This window comes from Eretmochelys imbricata, chromosome 2 (assembly GCF_965152235.1).
Source record: "Eretmochelys imbricata isolate rEreImb1 chromosome 2, rEreImb1.hap1, whole genome shotgun sequence".
NCBI classification, from domain to species: Eukaryota; Metazoa; Chordata; order Testudines; family Cheloniidae; genus Eretmochelys; species Eretmochelys imbricata.
Window position 1 is genome coordinate 42668408 of NC_135573.1, and position 25198 is coordinate 42693605.

Consider the following 25198-nt stretch of genomic DNA (forward strand, 5'->3'; position numbering starts at 1 on the left):
CACAACAAGCTACATGGTCTCTGTGTATATAATGTCTTCTGCAGTTTCTACAGTATGCATCCGATGAAGTGAGCTGTAGCTCACGAAAGCTTATGCTCAAATAAATTGGTTAGTCTCTAAGGTGCCACAAGTACTCCTTTTCTTTTTGCAAATACAGACTAACACGGCTGTTACTCTGAAACATATGATTTAAGCAGTTCCCCCTCTTTACACACATTAGATTTCATACAGAAATTTGAGTTCAATAATAACAACTGCGAACCATTGCTGCTTTTGTGCCGCAAGATAGCTTTGATAGCTACTATATACTAGAACTTAGTATTTTCATTTCTCCATCTCAATGTCCCAAAAGGTTAAACCAGTCAATTAAACAGGCAACAAATATTGTCAATATAGTGCATGTTCATCCTTAAGTATACATTTAAACAAGAAATTGAAGTTTAATTCTGTCAAGCAAGAGTCAAAAACAAATAGCAGAAAACTCAGGCTTGTCTCTCTATTGATCTATATAGCATCCTGCTGTTTAACGTCTGGTTTTAGCCTTAACTCTAATTTGCTGATAGTCACGATGGCCATTTCTACATTAGCATTTTCAGAAAGCCTCCTACCACTGCATTACCATCTTTGCAGCTCTCTAGGAGCCATACTCAGGCTGTATCTACAATTAACAGTTGGGGGTGGTGGGAATGATGAAGAACAAGGATATTGTATCCTGACAATTGAAGTTGCACACAGCTCTGCACAGACCATTTCTTTATCTCGGCCCCAATGTACTGTGAGTCATGAATGGAGTAACAAAAGGCAAAGAGATTTAATTTGAACTCTTTGGTAATCTTACTATATTGCCAATTCTCCAATTCCTCCTTACTTCCTGCCCTGGTCAAGGAAAACTCTTCCTATTCTATTTCAGGGCCCTTCCACAAGCTATCCAGTGCTCTCCATTTATATCCCTGCTTTAATGAGCTCCTGGCCACCCCCAATTTTGGTTGCCTTAGCCCTGGTCTACACTACGAGTTTAGGTCGAATTTAGCAGCATTAGATCGATTTAACCCTGCACCCGTCCACACGATGAAGCCATTTACTTCAACTTAAAGGGCTCTTAAAATCGATTTCTGTACTCCTCTCCCGATGAGGGGATTAGCACTGAAATCGACCTTGCCGGGTTGAATTTGGGGTAGTGTGGTTGCAATTCTACAGGATTGGCCGCCGGGAGCTATCCCAGAGTGCTCCATTGTGACTGCTCTGGACAGCGCTCTCAACTCAGATGCATTGGCCAGGTAGACAGGAAAAGGCCCGCGAACTTTTGAATCTCATTTCCTGTTTGGCCAGCGTGGCAAGCTGCAGGTGAGTGCAAATCTCATCAGCAGAGGTGACCATGATGGAGTCCCAGAGTCGCAAAACAGCTCCAGCATGGACCAAACGGGAGGTACAGGATCTAATTGCTGTATGGGGAGACGAATCTGTGCTATCACAACTCTGTTCCAAAAGACGAAATGCCCAAACATTTGAAAAAAAAATCTCCAAGGGCATGAAGGACAGAGGCTACAACAGGGACCTGCAGCAGTGCCACATGAAACGTAAGGAGCTCAGGCTAGCCGACCAAAAAACCAGAGAGGGAAACAGCCACTCGGGGTCAGAACCCCAGACATGCCACTTCTATGATGAGCTGCATGTTATTCTAGGGGGTGCAGCCATCACTACCCTCCACCCCCTGTGCTTTGACTCCGTAAATAAATTATCACACAACAGGGATGCGCATTTTGGGGACGAGGAAGATGAGGAGGAGGAGGCTGAAGATAGCACACAGCAAGCAAGTGGAGAAACCGTTTTCCCCGAGAGCCAGGAACTGTTTCTCACCCTGGATCTGGAGCCAGTACCCCGCTAACCCACCCAAGGTGGGTTCCCGGACCCGCCAGGCAGAGAAGGGACCTCTGTGAGTGTATCTTTGTAAATATAATACATGGTTTAAAAGCAAGAGTGTTTAATGATTAATTTGTGGCCAGTACAGCTACTGGAAAAGTCTGTTAACGTGTCTGGGGATGGAGCGGAAATCCTCCAGGGACATCTCCATAAAGCTCTCCTGGATGTACTCCCAAAGCCTTTGCAAAAGGTTTCTGGGGAGGGCAGCCTTATTCCGTCCTCCGTGGTAGGACACTTTACCATTCCAGGCCAGTAGCACTTAGTCTGGCATCATTGCATAACAAAGCATGGCAGTGTATGGTCCCGGTGTTTGCTGGAATTCAAGCAACATCCGTTCTTTATCTCTCTGTGTTATCCTCAGGAGAGTGATATCATTCATGGTCACCTGGTTGAAATAGGGGAATTTTATTAAGGGGACATTCAGAGGTGGCCATTCCTGCTGGGCTGTTTGCCTGTGGCTGAACAGAAATCTTCTCCGCTTTTAGCCACGCGGTGGGGGGAGGGGTGAAGCAATCATCCCAGAGAATTGGGTGTGTGTGGGGGGGGGGACGGTTAGTTGGGTTTGTGCTGCACGTTAACTCGAAAACCGCAGCCCCTCCTTTTAAATTGCCAACCCATTTTAAATGGCCAACCCAACAGCTGTTTGGTATGGGAAATGAGGGCGCTGCTGTTTGAAACCATTCCCACATGTTATGAAGGTTAAAGAAGCCAAAAGACTGTGGCTTACCATGGCTGCCTGCAAGCCGAATTCTGTTGCCCACCGGCCCTGCATGTGTGATCGCTCACACCAAACTGACAGACCCTCAATATAAGAGGCAAAATGCAACCTTGTACCGAATGCACACGTGCTATGTAATGTTAACAGCAAGGTTCACCCTGAAAGACTCTACCCATTGTTCTCTAAAATGTGTCTTTTTAACTATTACTCTCCCTTTTTTTTTTTCCTACCGCAGCTGCAAATGTTTCAACGCTCACACTATCATTTCCTTCCCAGAGGCTAGCAAAGATTAGAAGGAGGAAAAAAAAAAAAAAACACACTCGCGATGAAATGTTCTCTGAGATCATGCAGTCCTCCCACACTGAAAGAACCCAGCAGAATGCATGGAGGCAGACAATGTTAGAGTCCAGGAAAGCACAATATGAACATGAGGACAGGTGGTGGGTTGAAGATAATAAGTGGCGTGTTGAAGATGATAGGTAGCGTCAGCTTGCTGACAGAAGGCAGGAGTCAATGCTGAGGCTGTTGGAGGATCAAACAGATATGCTCCGGCGTATGGCTGAGGTGCAGGAAAGGCAGCATGAGCATAGACCGCCGCTACAGCCGCTGTGTAACCGCCCTCCTCCCCAAATTCCATAGCCTCCTCACCCAGATGCCCAAGAACTCTGTGGGGGGGCCTCCGGGCACCCAACCACTCCACCCCAGAGGACCGCCCACACAACAGAAAGTTGGCATTCAGTAAGTTTTAAAGCGCAGTGTGGCCTTGTCCTTCCATCCTCCCCCATCCCTCCTGGACTACCTTGGCAGTTATCCCCCTATGTGTGTGATAAATTAATAAAGAATGCATGAATTTGAAGTAACAATGACTTTGATCACTGCTTGCAGAGGCAATAAAGGGGGGGAGGGGAGGGTGGTTAGCTTACAGGGAAGTAGAGTGAACCAAGGGGCGGGGTTTTCATCAAGGAGAAACAAACAGAACTTTCACACCGTAGCCTGGCCAGTCATGAAACTGGTTTTCTAAGCTTCTCTGGTGCGCACCCCACCCTCCTGTGCTCTTCTAGCCACCCTGGGTGTCTGGCTGAGCGTAATCAGTGGCCAGGCGATTTGCCTCAACCGCCCACCCTGCCATAAACGTCTCCCCCTTATTCTCTCAGATATTGTGGAGCGCACAGCAAGCAGTAATAAGAGTGGGAATATTGGTTTCGCTGAGGTCTAAGCGAGTCAGTAAACTGAGCCAGCGTGCTTTTAAAACTCCAAATGCACACTCTACCACCATTCTGCACTTGCTCAGCCTGTAGTTGAACAGCTGCTGACTACTGTCCAGGCTGCCTGTGTATGGCTTCATGAGCCATGGCATTAAGGGGTAGGCTGGGTCCCCAAGGATAACTGTAGGCATTTCAACATCCCCAATGGTTATTTTCTGGTCTGGGAAGAAAGTCCCTTGCTGCAGCTGCTGAAACAGACCAGAGTTCCTGAAGATGCGAGCATCATGAACCTTTCCCGGCCATCCCACATTGATGTTGGTGAAACGTCCCTTGTAATCCACCAGTGCCTGCTGCACCACTGAAAAGTACCCCTTGCGGTTTATGTACCCGCTGCCTTGGTGCTCCGGTGCCAAGATAGGGATATGGGTTTGTCTATCGCCCCACCACAGTTAGGGAATCCCACTGCAGCAAAGCCATCCACTATGACCTGCACATTTCCCAGAGTCACTACCCTTGATAGCAGCAGCTCAGCGATTGCGTTGGCTACTTGGATCACAGCAGCCCCCACAGCAGAGTTGCCCACTCCAAATTGATTCCCGACTGACCAGTAGCTGTCTGGCATTGCACGTTTTTAGACGGCTATCGCCACTCGCTTGTGAACTGTGAGGGCTGCTCTCATCTTGGTAATCCAGCACTTCAGGGCAGGAAAAACCAAGTCATGAAGTTCCATGAAAGTACCTTTATGCATGCAAAAGTTCCACAGCCATTGGAAATTGTCCCAGACCTGCAACACTATGCGGTCCCACCAGTCTGTGCTTGTTTCCCAGGAACAGAATTGGCGTTCCACAGCATGAACCTGCCCCATTACCACCATGATGTCCACACTGCCGGGGCCCGTACTTTGAGAGAAGTCTGTGTCCATGTCCTCATCACTCTCCTCACCGCGCTGCCGTTGCCTACTTGCCTGCTTTTGCAGGTTCTGGTTCTGCATATACTGCTGGATAATGCACGTGGTGTTTAGAATGGTCATAACTGCCACGGTGATCTGAGTAGGCTTCATGCATGCCGTGGTATGGTGTCTGCAGGAGAGCAGAGTGGCAGCGGAAGTGGCAGGTGGATGATGATGCTGACAGCAATATGGCGCCCGCACGGAAAAAGGCACGAAATAATTGTCGGACGTTGCTTTCATGGAGGGAGGGGGGAGCAAGGGGTGCTCGCCAGCAGACAATGTAGTACAACTGCTAGCTGTCATTGTCCCCTCGGTGCTTGCAGTGCTGCTAGCTGGGAGAGCAGCCTGAAGCAGAATGGCCCCCTCAGGGATTGAACTCACAACCCTGGGTTTAGCAGGCCAATGCTCAAACCACTGAGCTATCCCTCTGCCAATATTCCAGGCAGGACTGAATCTCCATTAGACAAAATGTAAAGAAGAGAATGACCTGAGTCACTCCCATTTATGTCCAGGCACCGCGACCAACCTCACAGAGATCTGCCAGGGCACCCATGACTGCCCAGGCACCCCAACCGACCTCACCGAGGCCGACCAAGAACACCCAGGAGACGACGAGGGTGGCTACCAGTCGTAATGCACCATCTGCTGCCACAAGACAATGAGTTGCTGCTGTGTAGCAATGCAGTCCTGAGTCTGCCAGCACCCAGGAGACATATGGTGACGGTAAGCTGAGCGGGGGCTCCATGCTTGCCATGATATGGCATCTGCACGGGTAACCCAGGAAAAAAGGTGTGAAACGATTGTCTGCTGTTGCTTTCACGGAGGGAGGGAAGGAGGGGGTGCCTGACAACATGTACCCAGAACCACCTGCAACAATGTTTTTTGCCCCATCAGGCATTGGGATCTCAACCCAGAATTCCAATGGGCAGCGGAGACTGCGGGAACTGTGGGATAGCTACCCACAGTGCAACACTCCGGAAGTCGACGCTAGCCTTGGGACTGTGGACGCACTTCACCAACTTAATGGTCTTAAGTGGGGACACACGATCGACTGTATAAAACCGATTTCTAAAAAATCGAGTTCTATAAATTCGACCCAATTTCGTAGTGTAGACATAGCCTCAGTGTACGAGTTAACTACAATGAAAACACGTTATCCGCACTCAAATTAACTCCTCCGAGTTCGCCTAGCTCAAGCAAGGATGGCCACGCTGCAACACACTCCAGCTACACATAGTGGTGTTAGCAGTGGACAAGTTTTGCTAACTTGAGCTGTAGTCTAAACCCTCTGGGAGTCAGCCAACTTGAGTTAAGAGCACCATCATACTCACATTAAGGGTTTGTATGCGAGGATGTGACTCAAGTTAACTTTGCAGTGAAAACTAGCACTCAATTTGGAGATCAATACTGTTTATATTATACTTCTAATTTCCCTTCCCACTAACCACTCTTCCAAAAAACCTACACCACTCTAAAAAGGCATTTCTCAACAAGGCCAACAAAACTAACATGGAGTTGACAGACCAAGCCATTTTGGAGATATGACCCCTAAACCCACAGACATTCTAAACAGCGTGAAATATTGTCCCCCCGAATTCAAGTTTCACCATTGACTTCAGCAGGGCCAGGATTTCAGCCAGTAACTAAGTTCTGATTTTTTACCAGCTTCCCAGAAATGTTATGACCTGGGATGAGCTATGGTACACAAAGTTTCGGGGGGCAAAGGGGGGGGCCTGAAAAACCATAGAGGATGAAAGTTAGCTTCACAAGGTAAGCCTGATGAGGCTACTGCTGCACATCTTCCTGAATAAGAAACCAAAGAGAGGAGATTACTTTTATCCTATTGGGAGGAAAACCTGAAGTTGCCACCTCGTGACTTATTTCCAATCACCCCCCAAAAATCCTGCAACATGGTGACCCTCCTCTAAGTAAGGAGGACTCAACATGTCTCCTGAAGCACATTAACACTGTCGTACATATGCCAAAAATTTGGTCTCTTGAACTTTTAGGAGCCTAGGAAACTTGGGATCCAAACAACCTCACCGTTTAGGCACCATATAAGTAATACTTTGATCCCCATGTATTTCTTCTTATAACTGGGTTCACAAAAGAATAGAAATAGGTTCATGGAAAATAAGTCCTAGAATGGCTCTTAGCCAAGATGCTCAGGGACACTACCCCATGCTCTGAGGAGCCCTAGCCTCTGACTGCCAGAAGCTGGAAGTGGATGACAGGGGATGGATAACTCGATAATTGCCCTGTTCTTTTATTTTCCTCCAAAGCACCTCGCATTGGCCATTGTCGGAACACAGGATGCTGGGATAGATGCTGTGCTCCCTCTAAGCTGCGCAGTCAGGCAGCCACCCAGGAGTGATTCAAGGACCGCACACTTCATTAGCAGAGCTGCAAACATCTAGCAGCACGTGTTCATGTGCCCTTCCCCCACCGCTTTGCAGCCATATTTCTCCTGCCCTCTCCCTTGGAGCCCCTGGCCAGCTGTTCCTGGGACCCTCCGACTGGCTGTGCAGAGCAGGGCAGAGAGAAGAGGGTGCTGATGTCAGGGTGTCCCCCTCCATATCCCATCTCTGCAGAGCAGGGAAGGGGAACAGGGCTTAGGAGCAGGAGAGGTGCTGTGGTCTGAACGAGCCTTCTGAGCCCTCCTGCGGTGAGTGCCTTAGAGAGATAGGACACAGCATCTCAGAGACTTCCCTAGCAGCCAGCACACAATCTCTGTTTCTCTCTCTGTCTCACTCACTCACTCCCCCTCCCCACCATGTACCCGATCTCCACAGAGCAGGGGCAGGAGGGGGGACAGGGCTCAGGAGCAGGACAGCTGCTGTGGTCTGAAGTCCCAATGAGCCTTCTGAGCCCTCCTGCAGTGAGTGACAGTGCCTTAAAGAGACAGCGCACAGCATCTCCCAGAGACTTCCCCAGCAACCATCACACACACAGTCTCTGTCTCACACGCACACACACACAGCATCCCAACACATACTTGTATTTTTGTTGTTGTTACTTCTTGGTACTTCCTGCAATGCATATATATTCTCCATAATTTTATTCTTTCACAGTGTGTTATTTTAGTTTTTTGACTGGTCTATGCATTTTATCATTTTTATTTCTCTCTTATGCTTAAATTTAATTCTTTGAGTACCGAGTTCTAAAATGCCTAACCTGTCCTGGCTGGAGTAATTATCTCTGTGGTAACTTTTAAAAAATATTACATCTAGGTTTTTTGTTTCTATTGGTGGTGGACATGCGCACATTACTTTGGTGCACACAACAAAATTTATTCCTTATATGGATGGAAAAAATTAGATGGAACGTTGGCTAGATGAACCATTGATCTGACCCAGTGTTCTACCACTAACTCAGACTGGGGAGGGCAGAAAAGGACAAAAAAGAGAGGAACTACTCTTAAGATGAGCAACACCAAAATATTTTATCAAACTCCCATTGTGAAAATATTCCAACAAAAGCTTTCAGGTAACACACCAAGTTTACCATAAAGTTGGCAGCCTGCCACTGTAGCCATTTAAAGCTTGCTCTGTGTACCAAAGTAATTCGGCTGGAAAAGGAGAGGGAAGGGGGCAATAAAGAAAAATCTTGTTACACGGCAGAAACACAGTCATCCAAAACTCAACTGCTTGGCCCTCCCTTTCCAACCAAGAACCAGCCGACTTCCTGTTCTGACTCTCAATTACCTAAATGAATTTGGTGCTGTCCAAGAAGTTCAAATAATGGGAATTTTACTGTTTTACTTAAAGAGTGCTATATTAGAACGAAATGCTGCTGCAATACAACAGTAACTGGAAAACTAAACTAAGAGCAAACGAATCATGCATACAACTCATTTTTAGAAATGAGTGAGATTAGTACTTAAGAAAGATACCAGCTTGACAGCAGTTGTGCCTGAAATCCTTTATTTCTCTGCTAAACAGGTAAAGGAATGGCAGACTCAGAACTTCCGTCAAACTAACCCTACTACCTAATCTTGATCTAGAAAACCACCTATACAGATGTGTCCACACCAGGGGTCTCCAAACTTTGTGAGACAAGAGCCATATTAGATTTTTGAAGGGGCTTCGCGGGCCAAAGCAACTGTGAAAGAAATTAAATATATGCAAAATCTTTTAAAAAGCAACACTACTCTACTCTGTCAGTGTTGCATTAAATTCCAAATCAGGTATAAAAGTTAATCGATGCAGGTACTGTAAGTTGGCTCCCCTTTTTGGGTCTGCTCTGGCCCGTGCCTGCTCCCTTCTCCCTATGCCTGCTAGGAGTGCCTGCTCTGCTGAAGAAAATTACAAAAGACTGAAAGTTTGGCTGTAGCTTGGTAAGAGAAGCTCCAGGTTCCCATTGTTGGTTGGGACTGTTTGGTTCTATTAGTGCTGCAGTTAAAATTTAACCATTATGAAATTGTTAATTTCCATCTTCTTTACTCCATTTATTGGAGATGTAATTAAGCATCTGGCTTGTATTTTTACTCTAAGGCAGGGGCCCGTGCCTGCTCGGCTGCAGCAGCAACTCTCCCCTAAGTTGGCTCCCCTTTGGGGGGGGGGGGCGGAGGAACGACACTGGCTCCTGGGGGCATTCACCCCTCTGCACAGCTCAGCTGAGCTACCCCCCTCCCTCACGCGAGCTGCTGCCGGCAGCCCCTCCCCCTGCCTGCTCAGCGGGCCTACTCACCTGCAGCCTGCCTGTTTGCTTCTCCCTGTACCTGCTCGGCTGCAGCAACGACTCTCCCCTAAGTTGGCTCCCCTTTTGGAGGGACACTGACTCCCAGAGGCGCTCAGCTGTGCAGCCACCCCATGTGAGCTGCTGCCAGCGGCCCTTCCCCCTGCCTGCTCAGGGTGCCTACTCAGCTGTTCGCTTCTCCTCTGTTGGTTGGAGGGCCAGACAAATGGAAGCCCCGGGCCAGATCCGGCCAGCAAGCTGTAGTTTGGAGACCTCTGGTCTACGCTATGGACTTTACAGCAGCACAGCTGTACCGCTACAGCTGTGCCACTGTAAGGTCTCCCATGTAGCTGCTCTCCTGCCAGCATAATTATGCCAACCCCAATGAGCAGCATTAGCTATGTCAGCAGGAGAGCCTCCCCTGCCGAAATAGTGCTGTCCACGGTCACTTTTGTCTGTGAAACTTAAATCAGTCAGGGGCATGTTTTCTCAAGTTTTCAATGTGCTGCAGGTCTTTGTATTGATAATGCAGAAGCATACTATAGAAGTTATCAGGGGGAAACGGTTTTATCAAATGATAAAGGAACAGATGGGGGGATAAGCCTTCGAGAGGTTGAGGTGGGGTTTGGGCTTTTTTTGCATGATGTAGTTGAAGCTTCTGACACTGGGAGAAGAAATGCAGCTAGTCTTTCCCTCCCCTTCTTAGGTAAAGGTTGAGGAGACTATGTTTGGAAGGAGCAAATCCTGACAGGAGTGTGGGGAGGGAGGGAAAAAAAAAAACCCCAACCCACACCCCCCAACTAACGTAAGTTTCACCGACAAAAGTCCCAGGGCGGACAGCGCTATGTCAACGGGAGACACTCTCCCGCCAACATAGCTAACGCCATTCATTGGGGTGGTTTAATTATGCTGGCAGGAGAGCTCTCCTGTCGGCCAAGAGCAGCTATATGAGAGCCCTTACAACAGCACTGCTGCAGCGATACAACTGTGCTGCTGTAAGGTTCATAGTGTAAACACAGCCTTATTGCCTTACTGTATCTGCTAAAACATCTATCAATAGGAACATCAGCTTGATGTTTCTGCTAAACTGATTAGCAGTGAAGAAATTAATGCTGACATTTAATATTTAAGAATCCAGAGTTCATCTATTTACATGAATTGAACAGTTCATCTTTCACAGCTACATCTTAAAGCTGTCTGCAGATTCAGGAATGTAAGAATTGCCACTCTGGATCACAAAGGTTCATCTAGTCCAGAGGTTCTCAAACTGTGGTCCACGGACCACCAGTGGTCCGCAAGCTCTATTCAGGTGGTCTGTGGATAGTTCCCTCTAAGGTGCGCACCTGGGCGGCCGCACACAAGAAAATGAAGGGCCACCCACCTAATTAGAGGAGCCATGCAGAGCTGCAGCGGCCAGAGAGACCCCCCGTCCTTCCCATCCCCAGGTTGGGGGCTGCCGCAGCGGGGGAGAGAGGAAGAGACCCCTGCCCCTCCTTCCCAGCCCAAGCTCGGGGGCTGCTGCAGTAGAGGAGAGAGGGCACATCTATTGCATTAGAAAGGCAAGACTACCGATATTAAAATATGAGTTGTGCTCTTTTATTTGTAGAACAAAAAAATGTTTATTATTAACGTTTTTTTTTAATATAGCGCTTTTATCCAAAGCGCTTTACAATAGTTAGCTAACGGTACAAACAACATTTGGAAAGATCATTAAGTTGTCCACCAAGATCCTCGGCAATTTTCAAGCGGTCCGCAAAAAAAGAAAAGTTTGAGAACCACTGATCTAGTCTACTATTCTGACTAAGAGTGACAATTACCAGATGTTTCAGAGCAAGATGCAGGAACCCCTGGAGCAGACAATTATGGAATAACCCTCCCAGACCACATCCTGAAAATAATCTTTTCTGAACCCCCTCTTCTGGCCTTCAAACAAGAAAAATCTCATCAAGCTCGTCATCAGAAGCAAACTCCCCACAGACCAGGGTACCAACTCAAAGCAGCACCAGCCTCTCTCAGATGAAAAACCTGTAAACTTCTCCACTGTTACAAGATCCCCCCAACATACATTTCAAGATCCATGAGTCCTACACATGTAGTGTACATCATCCAATGCACAAAATACCCCCATAACAACTATATGGTGAAAAAAGACAATCACTACTCTTGAAAATGAACTCACAGGAAATGATAGACAAAAAACATCACCTACAGGTGAACACTTTTCACAGAGTGATCACAAGACTTCAAAACACCTTCGTAAGTAGAACCTGGGAGCTTAAATCCATAACTTTGTTAGACACATCTAAAAATCATGGACTGAATAGACACACTGGATTTATGACTTATTACAGAAATCTCTGCTTACCCCCCACCCCCCCGCTTCCTCTCCCTCCATGACTGGAGGGGTGTTAATGGGCCACTTCACCTTTGATGCTCCCTTGAAATGTGTACTTATGCAAAAAAAAATCTGTTCCACCTTGTACTTAGCCGTGACACCAAATACTGTACGTTCCCCACACCCGAAGAGCTCTGCATGAACTTGAAATCTTCTCTCTCACCAACAGAAGTTGATTCAACAAAAGACATTACCTCACTCGTGTGATCTTTCATTTGCTATTATTATTTTACTATTTTCCCGCTTGCCCCCACTTGTAGATCATGATAGCCATCACTGTCCAATCTCCCCTGTACTACATACAACCTATTTTAGAGGACAGATATAGTTTTCACTCAAATATAACTGTAGTCACTGACACTCTTGTACCTGAAAGTAGCACCCTGGAACCCCCATATTCACCACTGTGATGTGATATGTTTTATACAAAGTATGCCTTATGAGGTATCATTTAAAAAGTCTTGACTGTTGAATCTTAATATCCTGTTGGATTGTATGTACTATCATTGTACATGAAGTTATGAAGTATTGCTATATGTGTTACTGAAATACATTGTGAGGTTGGGAGACACCCAGAGCTGGCCTTTCAGTAGGGACAAAGGAACAAATCACTGGCCAGACAGGTGTTGATCCCAGAGACTTCTCAGAGAGGGCAGGCAATGAGGACTGCCTGACCCCACATCACAGCAAGACTCTTTTTAGCAGCTGGAAAAAAGTATAAAAGAGGGATAGTGACATCACTTGGCCTCTCTCCTCCCCCATCTCAACACCTGGAAGACAGTCTGGAAGACAAAGACTTTGAACTGGGGAAATTGGTCCCACACTGGGAAGGGAAACCAGCCTGTGTATTGAGAACTGTGAGCTGCCTGTAACATCTATTAGGATGAGAGACTGCCTGATTCAAATATTGCTTAGTTTGTAGAATTTACAGTGCATTTCTATTTTTATTTCTAGGTAACCAACTTTGATCTCTTTTCCTGCTACTTATAATCACTTAAAAATCTATCTTTCTGTAGTTAATAAGTCTGTTTTATATTTTACCTAAAACAGCGTGGCTTTGGTTGAAGTACTCGGGGAATCTCAGCTCAGGTTAACAAGGGCTCTTGCATATCCACTACCCTTTTATCAGAGTGGCAAATTAATTAATGAGCTTGCACTGTCCAAGGGAGTCCTAAGAGGTTATATTTATTGGTGCAAGGCTGAGGTGAATGGTGCCTACCTCTGTATGATTTGTGAGTGACTCAGGGAGCATTCGTGCAATTTAGTTGGGTGTGGGGCTCCACATTCTGATGGCTGAGTGATCTTAGCACTTGGAGGGGTGTTGCTGCTTGTCTCTGGCACAGCATTGTGTGAGACAGTCCAGGCTAGAGAGTTAAGGAAGCACAGCAGTTCCATAGTTCCAGGTTGTACCCCAGGGATCCCGTTACACTAACATACTCTGAGAAGGGAAGAGGGAGTTTTAGAGTTGTCAGGATAGAAATAAGAAAAGGAGTACTTGTGGCATCTTAGAGACTAACCAATTTATTTGAGCAAAAGCTTTCGTGAGCTACAGCTCACTTCATCACGAAAGCTTATGCTCAAATAAATTGGTTAGTCTCTAAGGTGCCACAAGTACTCCTTTTCTTTTTGCGAATACAGACTAACACGGCTGTTACTCTGAAACCAGGATAGAAATATTAACATACTATGTCAGTCATCAAAATCCAGTATAAATTCCTTTCTATGAAATCCATTAGAGGAAAAGCAATGAAATCAAAGAATGTGAAACTAGACACAGACACAAGAGTCACCACACTACAAAAAGAATCATGAGACAAATCAAGAAATCAAGAAAAGGAATTAGCTGCATTAAGTCTAAGGATGGCAGAGTGTGCCACAAAACCAACAGCATTCCAGATGGACAGAATATGTGAAGGAAGTTTTTGAAATCCTGAAAAATTGGAGATATAGACGCTTCAAGAGAAGAAAAAGCACTGCATACTACAATGTGAAAGCTAGAAACAGGGATGAAAAGTATAAAGTGAGGAAAAGCAGCTTAAGTGGATGGTGTTCTGTTTGAAATGCTACAAACCCTGAATGAAGAGTCAAAAACTAACCTGCTAAAACTTTTCAGATATACGCACAAGGAGAACTTCCAACGGACTTCAGTCTTAATTACTCTACCAAGGGTTAATAATGCTAGAGAATGTAAACAACAGTGAACTATAAGTCTGATAAACCACATACCAAGTTTTGTTGAAAGTTGTCAGCACAGGGCTACATCAACCTCTTCAGACAAGATGTAGCAGAAGTCAGTTTGGTTTCCACTCGGTACTAGGCATATGGGAAGCAATCTTTGCCCCGAGGATCTTATGCAATCACATGATAGAGATGCAAAGGGAAATTTATATGTGCATTGTGGATTTTGAGAAGGCATCTGATAAAATCCAACACAAGAATATACATGTTCCCGAGGAGTGTAATATGGACTTCTAAGATCTATAATTAATAAAAAGCCTGTATAGGAACAGAAAGCAGCAAGTCAAAAAACTATGAACTGAGTATTGCAACATTAAGAAAAGTATGCATCCTATCTCAGCAACTATTTAACACAGTTAGAGGGTATAATGAGGGAAAGTTTATAAGACACCAAACAGAGCATACAGTTCAATGGTATATACATGAACATAAAATATGCCAGTGGCCCTGTCATAAATATAAAGGGAAGGGTAACCACCTTTCTGTATACAGTGCTATAAAATCCCTCCTGGCCAGAGGCAACATCCTGTTACTTGTAAAGGGTAAGAAGCTCAGCTAACCTGGCTGGCACCTGACCCAAAGGACCCATAAGGGGACAAGATACTTTCAAATCGGGGGGGGGGGGGGAGGGGAAGAGACGGACCGACCACAGAATGACAATCAACATTAGGAAGAAAAAAATATAACAAGGAAACATTTATACATAAAGGTAGGCAACACCAATATCTTGACAGTCACATGGTAGAACAAGCGAATAGTTTCCCCTACCTAGGGAGCCTAACAACATCAGACGGAAAATGTGACGAAGAAATTAAGAGAAGGATACAGCTTGGGGGGGGAGGGGGGGAAATGTATTCAACAACTTCCAAAGCTACTGAAAGTTCAAACTGCACAAACACACTAAATTACTAAATGCTCCTCTATGGATGTGAGAGCTGGACTCAAGAAGCACACAGACAACTCAGAAATTTGGTGCTATAGAATAATGTTAAAAATTAGCTGGATAACCAGAACTATGAACAGAACTATGAGGTGATGAGAAGGTTGAATTTAAAAAAAAAAGTCAGGAAGTTTCCTATTCTCCACTGGCAAGTAGATTTTTCAAGGTCTGGAAGGGAGGAATCCTGAAGATTAAAGTCAGTGTTCAGATACACATTTTGCACATGCCCAGCACATTTTAAATGGTGCAAATATGTACACACATGGTATGCCTTTTACACTCAACTTTATTTTGTTTTCCAGTTTCATAAAATTTCTCTGAACAAGTTAGAAGTTTTAATCTGAACAATTTTGTTTACAACATTATCTTTCGAGACTCTTAGAAACTTCATCTGTAGCCAGAAAATGTAGAAAGATACTTTACATAACCCCCTCCAACTCCATATTTGCATGAGACTAATGTAGACTTTTTATTTGTGAAACAGCATCAGTAATTTCAGCTCAGTTTTGGGGAAGTTTGCAAATTAAGACCCCAATGCTGCAAACTCTTGTGCAAGTGATCAACTTAACACATGCAAGTGCTCCCATCCTTGTTACGCATGGATCTAATCCAATTTAAATTAAAGCCAATGGAAAGAATTTCACTGCTTTTGCTGTAAATTGGATGGCATCCCAAATGCGTATTTGCAGAACAGAAGCCTTAATGTTGCTATAATATATGGCTAAGGAAAGGGAACCCATAGTCAAAATATTTGTTTTAAATCCTAAAATAAGTTTAACTTTTTGCAGCATTTTGCAGAACCATGGACGCACTATTGGCCATAACATTCTGAACTGTGGAATAAAAAATTCAATCTAGATGTTGCAATATCTTGTTACAAATGTTACCAGACTCATTTTGTAACCATTTATTAATCAGATTTTATATATGTACCAGTTTATGTTATGTAACTAATTATGGTGTTAATGCAATACAAGTACAGTAGAACCTCAGAGTTACAAACACCAGAGTTACAAACTGACCGGTCAACCACACACCTCATTTGGAACCGAAAGTACACAATCAGGCAGCAGAGGCCAAAAAAAAGCAAATACTGTACAGAACAGTACCATGTTAAATGTAAACAAAAAAAAAAAAAAAAAAAGGAAAACTTTAAAAAATTGACAGGGTAAGGAAACTATTTCTGTGCTTGCTTCATTTAAATTAAGATGTTATAAGCAGCATTTTTCTTCTGCATAGTAAAGTTTCAAAGCTGTATTAAGTCAATGTTCAGTTGTAAACTTTTGAAAGAACCACCATAACGTTTTGTTCAGAGTTACGAACAACCTCCATTCTCAAGGTGTTCATAACTCTGAGGTTCTACTGTACATCTAAGTCACCCATTAATATAAAGCCTAAAATAAAACCTGCTCTTAAGTAAAAGATTTATCAAATTAAGTTTTCCTTCATGTATTTCAGGTCAGAAACTGGCTAAATGTATTAAAGGCTTTCAGTGACTCTAAGTTATTGAAAAATAGAAGTTGGTCCCAAATGAACAAAGTAAAAGATAATGCTGCTTTGTATGCTTGAAGCAAGAACAGTGTCTTTAATCTCTCTAAGTACCATGCATGTCTAGGATCAGTTATACAAATGTTTATTAAAACAAATCTTTTCATTCCACTCTTATACATAAAAATCAGGCATCTAGAATACAAGGAAGGTGCTCATTTATTTTGGCACTTCTAAACTACACACACTTACATTCAACTAAGCTTCCTGTATGTTAAAAATAAAATACTTGACCGTCTTTAATCTTTATCTCCAAAAGAACACATTTCCCAGACACATGAACTGACTTCTTATCCATAATAATTTAATAGTAAAAGAATACTTTAAATAATACAGTTGTTTACATTGGTTAATGTAATGCAGAGAACCTTACTTTCGCTCAACATTACGAATTGCCTAGATTTTCAGACATACATTTCTGATTTTTTTTTTTTTTTTTTTTTTTACTGGGCTTGCACTCTTTGGTGCCACGCTGTAGGAAACATGGGATTGCCAGGGAAGACTAACTCAATTCTGTGACAAAAGAATGTTGCTTACCAGTAAGCACTCTGCCACACTACAAGTTCAAGAGTGTTTTTGTAATCATTTCATGACTTACCTGACTTGGTTCAACATGGTTTTGTTATGAAGCTGCTGTGTAGTCAAAATTCAACCATGTTTGTTGTAGCCAGATCAGATAAGAGTCATGAAATGGTTACAAAAAGAAAGAGTTGTAGCCTGGAAGGGCCCTCACTGGTAAACAGTCATAATTTGCTGAAAAACTGATTTAGCCGTTCAGGCAGTTCCACAATTCACATAGTGAGACCACTAAGATGTGAAAGTTGAGAGGGCATGTCTAAATCAATGAATACACAATAATTTGGGCATATTTCAGTACACATGCCAAATTATTTTAAGTGTACAAAAGTGTCTGGCCATTCACATACCTACTAAAGGTGCAAAACTATATGATAATCAGAAGATACTACCACCACGTCAGTCCCACGATTCCACACATTCCCACAGCTCAAAACTGGGCCCAAATGCAGTAGCAAGAATGCTCTAAAAATACAATTTTAACTTCCATTTCTGACCTGGTGAGATCGGTCTCTTTAGACCTGCAAACAGTAACAGAAAGCTGAACCAGTATAAAAAATATTTCTACTTTCAAAAACAGCCACAGTACAATATTTCTATAATATTGTTAGATGGCCAATATGGCTGCAATCTGCTAATCTAATCATCTGCTTAACGGGGTTGGAATATTGTTGAAGCATTGTTGCAGAACACTTTCAAAGCAGTGTTATGTGATACCAGGGCATTCCGTTTGCAATCACATTTACTCGCTTTGTAGAGATTAACCTTGTAGTGTGGACATGACTTTGTAGCCAGGTCTACTCCAGTGATGGGCACAAAAAAAAAAAAATAATTCTATCAGTGCTAACACTAATTTACCAGTAAGAGCCATAACGTAAACAGGTTCCCACAGCCAATCCCATTTTACCAACATTTTAGTTAAGCCTATTGCAAGCAGGGGTAAAAAACACAGGTCTAGATACAAAAGCCCTGTCTACACCAGGGCTCCCAGCAGTTCAACTGAACCAGGTGGAAAACTCCTCCAGGGTAGGCAAGGGGTCAACAGATAGCTCCGTCATGACTTCACCGTATAGACTGCTAGCGGTATCATACCACATATTATGATTTTGCACTCTGGACTGCTGAACAGAGACCATTAAATACCTCACCTTTCGTGAGGTGGCCGAGGTCCAAGTGCTACAACCACAATCCCCAGTTATGAGAACATTCAGCAACATTTAGAAGATTTAATCCAACTGCTGTACTGCTCTATCTTGATCAAGAAGCTCAAAAACAGCCTATTGAGTTACTGCAGGGACTTCCAGTCCTTCACACACACACACAGCTGCCACAACTATTCACAACAATTGAAAGAGTAGCTCTAACAACAATGCTGTCAATGCCTCTTGCCTCAGCCTCCGACATAAGGGGCTTATACAGTGGTAGCTGTGACCTATCTCCTGAAAAAACAGCTCATAATCACGACAGTGCTCCTGGTCTAAGAGGAGTAGTCTTGAGATCACTTCCACATACACATTTCCAGCACAGGTGTACAATGAAAGTCAATCTGTGGGAGTTTAACACAGACAGCTAATGATAGCTAGGTGGGGGATAAAAAAAACAGTTCAATAATTTTGAACCTTCAGGACATGCACACAGCTAGCCCATCTAATCACATTAATTTCTTACTATCATCCTCATCTTCCATCCTACCATTTATCATTCACTTGCTGTGTCCTATTTCAAATTATTTTTAAGGTCTTTAGAAGAGAACTATTTTCCTGTGTGTTTGTATATCATCAAATACAGTGCAACCATGATCCTTTGTGTGCTACTGCTATACATAATGCAACCATACTCACACAGTTGAGTCTGTCCTGCTCACTCCGTCTGACAGACTTGAAGAGGGGCAAGCGAAAAATGTGTCAAGTTTTGTTTCCCATATTGCAAAATCAGGAAGGCTAGAGGTAAGTTAACTTTCCTTTTTTAAACAATTAGTTGTATAAGACGTTGCACAGTCTTCTTCTGTTCTAAAAAGTTGCTTTCTGAAAAGTTCCAAGATGTGGAGTACAGCATAAGAGTCCTGCGTTTCATCCTCTCATCCACTTAACACATGCAAATAACTCAGCGCCCTCAACATCTTGACACTAGCAATAACTTGTTTGTCAGACTATTTCTACAGTTTTAGATTGCACTCCAATTACTTTTCCTTCATTTTTGGTAAAAGATTGTAGGAAAGGGGATTTCTCTCATTTTTAGTAAACCTGTCACTAGAGGACATTCTGAAGCAACATTCTGACAAACAATGACTTAAGAGTAATGACTAACTTTAATTGTAAGACCCTGCTAAGATCTCAAAGTTATCTGAACTGGTACAATCAAACTAGCGAAGAGACTACATGTCAGTAGTTCTCAAACTCTTTTTTTGGTGGACTACTTGAAAATTGCTGAGGGCCTCGTGGACCACTTAATGATCTTTCCAAATGTTGTTTGTACCATTAGCTAACTATTGGAAAGCGCTTTGGATAAAAGCGGTGTATAAAAAAAACCCTTAATAATAATTTTTTTGTTCTACAAATAAAACCACACAACTCATATTTTAATATCACTAGTCTTAGCTTTCTAATTCAATGGACGTGCCCTTTCTCCCCCCGCTGCGGCAGCCCCCAACCTGGGGCTGGGAAGGAGGGGGTCTCTCCCTCTCTCCCCTGCCACAGCAGCCACAGAGCTGAGGCTGTGAAGGAGGGCCGTCTCTCCCCGGCAGCTGCAGCCCTGGAGCTGGGGAAAGTTGCCTCTTTCCCTGGCGGCCACAGCCCTGCACGTCCCAAATTCCCTCCACCCTCTCTTCTCACTCCACTGCCCCCTCCCAAATACCCCCTAAACTAATCCCCCACAAGGCCACCAGCTCACCTTACACATGTCTTCTCCAGGGTCCAAGCACCTAATTAGTGAAGCCATGCCTGTGCAGCTCCACTAATTAGGTGGGTAGCCCTTCATCCTCTCGTGTGCAGCTGCCCAGACGCGCACCTTAGAAGGAACTATCTGTGGATCACCTGAATGGAGTTCACGGACCACTGGTGGTCCATGGACCACAGTTTGAGAACCTCTGCTACATGTTAATATTCCAATAAACTATTTTTTAAGTTTCAAAATTACTATATATAAAAATGAAAAATGAAAACCCCAGTATTTCAAGTCCTCAAATTTCAGAGGTTGAATTCCATTTTATACAATATGCAGAAGTCATGGTACATTCTACTGAATTACATGCTAAATAATGAGCCCTACAGATTTAAAGAAAAAATCCACTCAAGCAACTATCTCTATAAAATGAAATATTGAACTTCAAGAATGCAATAAAAAACTCAACAGATGTGTGTATCTTTGTTTGTAAAGTCAAAACAAATATGCTAGAGAGAAATTCATTATTTACTCTAACACTATGAGATTAAAGACCTATCGAAACCATGCAGAAGAAAAATACTCAGAACAGTATTAACACCAGGGTGGATAAAAATCAATGATTGTTTAAAGAAAAAAATTAAAAATCCGATAGGTTTTTTTTTTTCAAAAAGCATTTTATCAAAACAATCTAAAGATAGTTTTAATTAAGATACATTATACTCAAAGATATCTCATCATGGAATAGGGATTATAAATTCTAATTCTATAGTATGGGACAATATATTCATGTAATGTTTAAGAAAAGTTTTGTAAATGAGTTCCAATAGTTTATGGATTAGGACCCAAATTTGTGGGGTTCCACAGGCTTCCGTATAGAAAGATTGACCTAAATAATCCATCTACCCAATGAGACTCAGTGCTCAGTCTAGAAGATACCATCAGAGATGCTTAGTTTTACAGTTCTCAAACTGTGGATTTGTGTCTCCAGAGATAACATGCTTGTTAACAGCAAAAATGTTTTTAAATAAATAAATAGAGGTGAGAAATAACAGACCTCAACTCTATTGTCCCTCTGCAAATCTGTGTACACAGAGTCAATCCCTTACCTCTCTAAAAGTGCAACGTTTCAAAAAGTTCAATGAATAGAAGATTGTTGGGGGCGAAATACATCTGGACAAGGAGAAGAAGTCTGGAGATAAATGTGAGAAGTTAAGGACAAATACTTGCTTTGTTAAACTATTATATGTTTGCTGTTGAAGAAAAAAATCCAGAATACTTAACGTTGTTGTTTTAGTTAAATAAAAATTTAAATCTCTGTCTGGTGGTCTCCTCCTAATACAGCATGGCAAGAAAATCCTCCATATATTAATGATTAACCTGTTGAACTGGAGATAGTTCACCTCCCAATGACTTCATAAATATCTGCTTCAATTACCTTTGGTAAATGAAATAACCAAACAATCATTCATTTTCTGATATAGCTGTAAAACTAATCTGAAAAGTTTTCAAAATAAATCACTGTTTAAAAATGTACAGTGTGTACCTTTCAAAAATGAAACCTACATCTATCTCCGAGTTGTGAAGAATATGTATTAAGGTTATAACAACCAACAAGAATGCACTTTTATGTAGAAAACTATGAATCAATAGAATCTTCTTGACTAGTGATTTAAATCAATTTGATTTAAATCAAATCCACCCTGATTAACACTTTAATCAAAAAGAGCATTACTGTGCAAAATTGCAGCCTTAATTCTACAAGCCCCCAAGTAAGCAATTCATACTCATTCAAGCAGTCCCATTTACCTCAACAGGACTGCTCACTGAATAAGAATTTGCAGGACTTGACTTGTTAGTACAGCTATTATTATAACTTATAAAAACATTGCAACATTCTTCAGTGTGATAAATATATTCTTCCACACTGTCTACAGCAGGGGCGGGCAAACTTTTTGGCCTGAGGGCCAAATTGGGTTTCCAAAATTGTATGGAGGGCTGGTTGGAGAGGCTGTCACTCCCAAAGCAGGCAGGCGTGGCCCGGCCCCCACCTCCTATCCGACACCTCCCCCCCCCCCCGCTTCTCGCCCCCTGACAGCTCCCCTGGGACTCCTGCCCCATCCAACCCCCCCGTTCCCTGTCCCCTGACAGCCCCCCCCAGGGACTCCTTCCCCATCCACCCCCTGCTCCCTGTCCCCTGACCACCCCTGTACCCCCCACCGTCCCCCCAAACACCCCCCTCATTCCTCACTGCCCCCTGCCCTGGGACCCTTGCCCCATCCAACCCCCCTGTTCTCCCACCCTCTGACCGCCCCAACCCCCTATCCACCACTCCAAACTTTCTTGCCCTCTATCCAACCCCCCCCTGCTCCCTGCCCCCTTAACGCGCTGCCTGGAGCACAGGTGGCTGGAGCTGCCCAGAGCACCAGGTCAGGCCAAGGCTCTGCAACTGCACTGCCAGGCTGCCCAGAGCATTACGCTGGCGGTGCAGTGTGCTGAGGCTGCGGGGTAGAGGGAACAGCAGGGAAGGGGCCGGGAACTAGCCTCCTGGGCCAGGAACTCAGGGGCCAGGCAGGTGGGACGCGCAGGCTGGATGTGGTCCGCGGGCCGTAGTTTGCCCACCTCTGGTCTACAGATATCCCTTTTCTCCCCCATCACCATTAAAACAATTACTTGTCTAAGTTACTCGGAGCACAAGTAATATCACAACACATTATAAAATTCTGTATTTGTTTAGGAGAAAAAGGACAACTTTTTAAGCTTACTTTGTTCCACTTCAAAAGTAAGTTTTATATAATAACCTTTATTTTCTCTTCAAACAAAATGAACACTGAAAATTTAATCAGAAGTTAATTAAATTATTTAATTTACCTGTCCATGCAGTCGACAACAGTGCCCTATCTGGATATCGCTACTGCTATTACAAATCATATGAAGTAATTGAAAAAAATATAAGCTTAAGCACTATAATTATTCTGAAGTCAATAAAAAGATGAAAAGCATGTTGCCATGGAATGTAGTTATTTACAATACTGCTCTTTCCAATGGGAAAGCAGGACTTAATTCTGAGCATTTTAGGTTGAACAGCAGTTTACTATATGTAAGGGAATTCTAGGGTTGACCAAAACCAGGATACGACTACACAGCAAAAACTACACACGAGCTAGCTTGAATCCAGCTAGCACAGTTAATTATGGCAGTAAAGAAAATGTGTATCAGAGCTATTATTGCCTTCTCAAGTCTGCAGACAACCTGAAACACCGGCTCAGGTGAGTGAAGCCCTGTGCCACCTCACCAACACTAATCACACTGGTGTGTGTTAAAAGCTATATTTTAGCTTAATGATAAAATGTTAACTATTTTATTGCTGATCACCTTAGACAGATGGGTGAGATTTTTAAAGTTGCTACAGTGAGAAAAATGCAAAGGAAGGAAAAAGAAACTAGAGAAATTCAGACTAGAAATAAGGCCTAAGCTTTGAACAGTGAGGTTAATTAACCACTAGAACAACTGTTTGGGATTCATTTAGTGGATTCTCCATCACTGGCTATTTTGAAATCAAGACTGGATTTTTTTTTTAAAAAAAGAAAGATGCTCTCGGAATTATTTTGGGGAAGTTCTATGGCCTGTGTTACACAGGAGGTCATACTAGATGATCAATGGTCCCTTCTAGCCTTGGAATCTATGCTGAATGTGACAATAAGATATTGAATAATGGTAAATAAAAGTTTAGTTACCAGATAAAGGCCAGGTTGGTTCCCCCCTGGATCTTTGTACAAACTCCCAATGACATTAGTGCAGTGGTCCCCAAATGTTTTCAGTCATGCGCCCCCTTGCCCAGTCTGCACCCCCACCCCAGGTGCCATGATCGAGAGCCACGGCCAGGAATAGGGCCAGAGCTTGGAGCGGGAGCCGAGAGACAGGAGCTGAGCCAGAGCTGGGGCGGAGCTGGGTGGTACTCCCACCCCTGTCCTTGTGAGGGCTGACCTGGGCCCCACTGCATCCCTCCCCTGAAATGTTCCTCTGCACCCCACTCAGGGGGCATGCCCCACAGTTTGGGGACCGCTGCATTAGTGAGAGATCTACTGTTAATCAAGGAAGTATGTAACCCTAAGTTTGTATCCCAGCCCACTACTCATAATTAAAAATGGAATTCAGCCCTCTTTACAGAATGAGCAACACTCCTGCCACCAATGCATATTTAGAAAAAACAAAATCTTGCCTTCTCAATTCTGAATGACACAAGGGAGGAAACTAATCTAATTTCCTCCCCATGCCAAGCCTCTACAGCTCAGTTTTGCATTTAAAATTTAAGTGGTTCCATCTACCTAGCTTTGTTTGCAACACTAACCTCTTAAACCCCTTGCGGCAGTGCTCACTAAGGGCACGTCTACACTACAGCTCTGAGATCGAGCCATTGGTGGTCGATTTAGTGAGTCTAGTAAAGACCCGACAAATCGACTGCAGATCACTCTTCAATGAGAAGAGTAAGGTAAGTCGATGGGAGATTTTCTCCCGTCAACCCCCCGGGGTGTAGACCCCGCAGTAACTCAACCTAAGGTATGTCGACTCCAGCTACGACTCCAGCCCAAGCCCATACAGCAATGAAACAGCCCTGCAACCCGAGCCTCTTGAGCTCGAGTCAACTGGCACAGACCAGCCACAGGTTTATCTTTGTGATGTAGACATATAAGTAAACTTAGAGTAAGGCCTAGTTCCACCTCTTCTGGCCGGAGGCAATCAGCCACCCCCCAATGTGCAGAGCATTACTAACTGGGGTTTTAGCCCTTACTTCAAAGTGATGGAGGCTAAGTCCCATCACACCCCTCTAAGAGCCACGTGATATATTTTCCACGTAAAAAAAAGAATGCGGGGTTGATGGGATTAGTGATTCATATTCAGCACACAAAGGACTGCTGGATTCAGTCTAAATGCCATTTAGAGCCAGTAATTTTAATACTCAAAACACAACTTAAACGCCTGGAAATATACAGTTTTTAATTAGTCGAACCAGAGTACAGGAAGCCATTGAAGTGGGTAGTCATAATGGAAATAAGATTCTCATTTTGCACTCAACTCCTTAACCACTCTTCAATTAAAAGTTAAACTATAACTTTAATTATACTTTGAGAGTTAAATTCAGAGCTAAAGA

The 25198-nt window shown here is 43.6% G+C and overlaps 1 protein-coding gene across 2 annotated transcripts in view; it reads right to left on the minus strand.

Moving 5' to 3' along the window:
* PLEKHF2 (pleckstrin homology and FYVE domain containing 2) overlaps positions 1-25198 on the minus strand; it is a 42323-nt gene that overhangs the window by 11996 nt on the left and 5129 nt on the right. Inside the window, exon 2 of one of the 2 annotated variants that reach the window (XM_077809976.1) lies at positions 14091-14360. The exons of the other annotated variant lie outside the window; for it this stretch is intronic. The gene's annotated coding sequence lies outside the window, so the exon portion shown is untranslated. The remainder of the gene's footprint in view (positions 1-14090; positions 14361-25198) is intronic. 2 annotated transcript variants of the gene reach the window in all.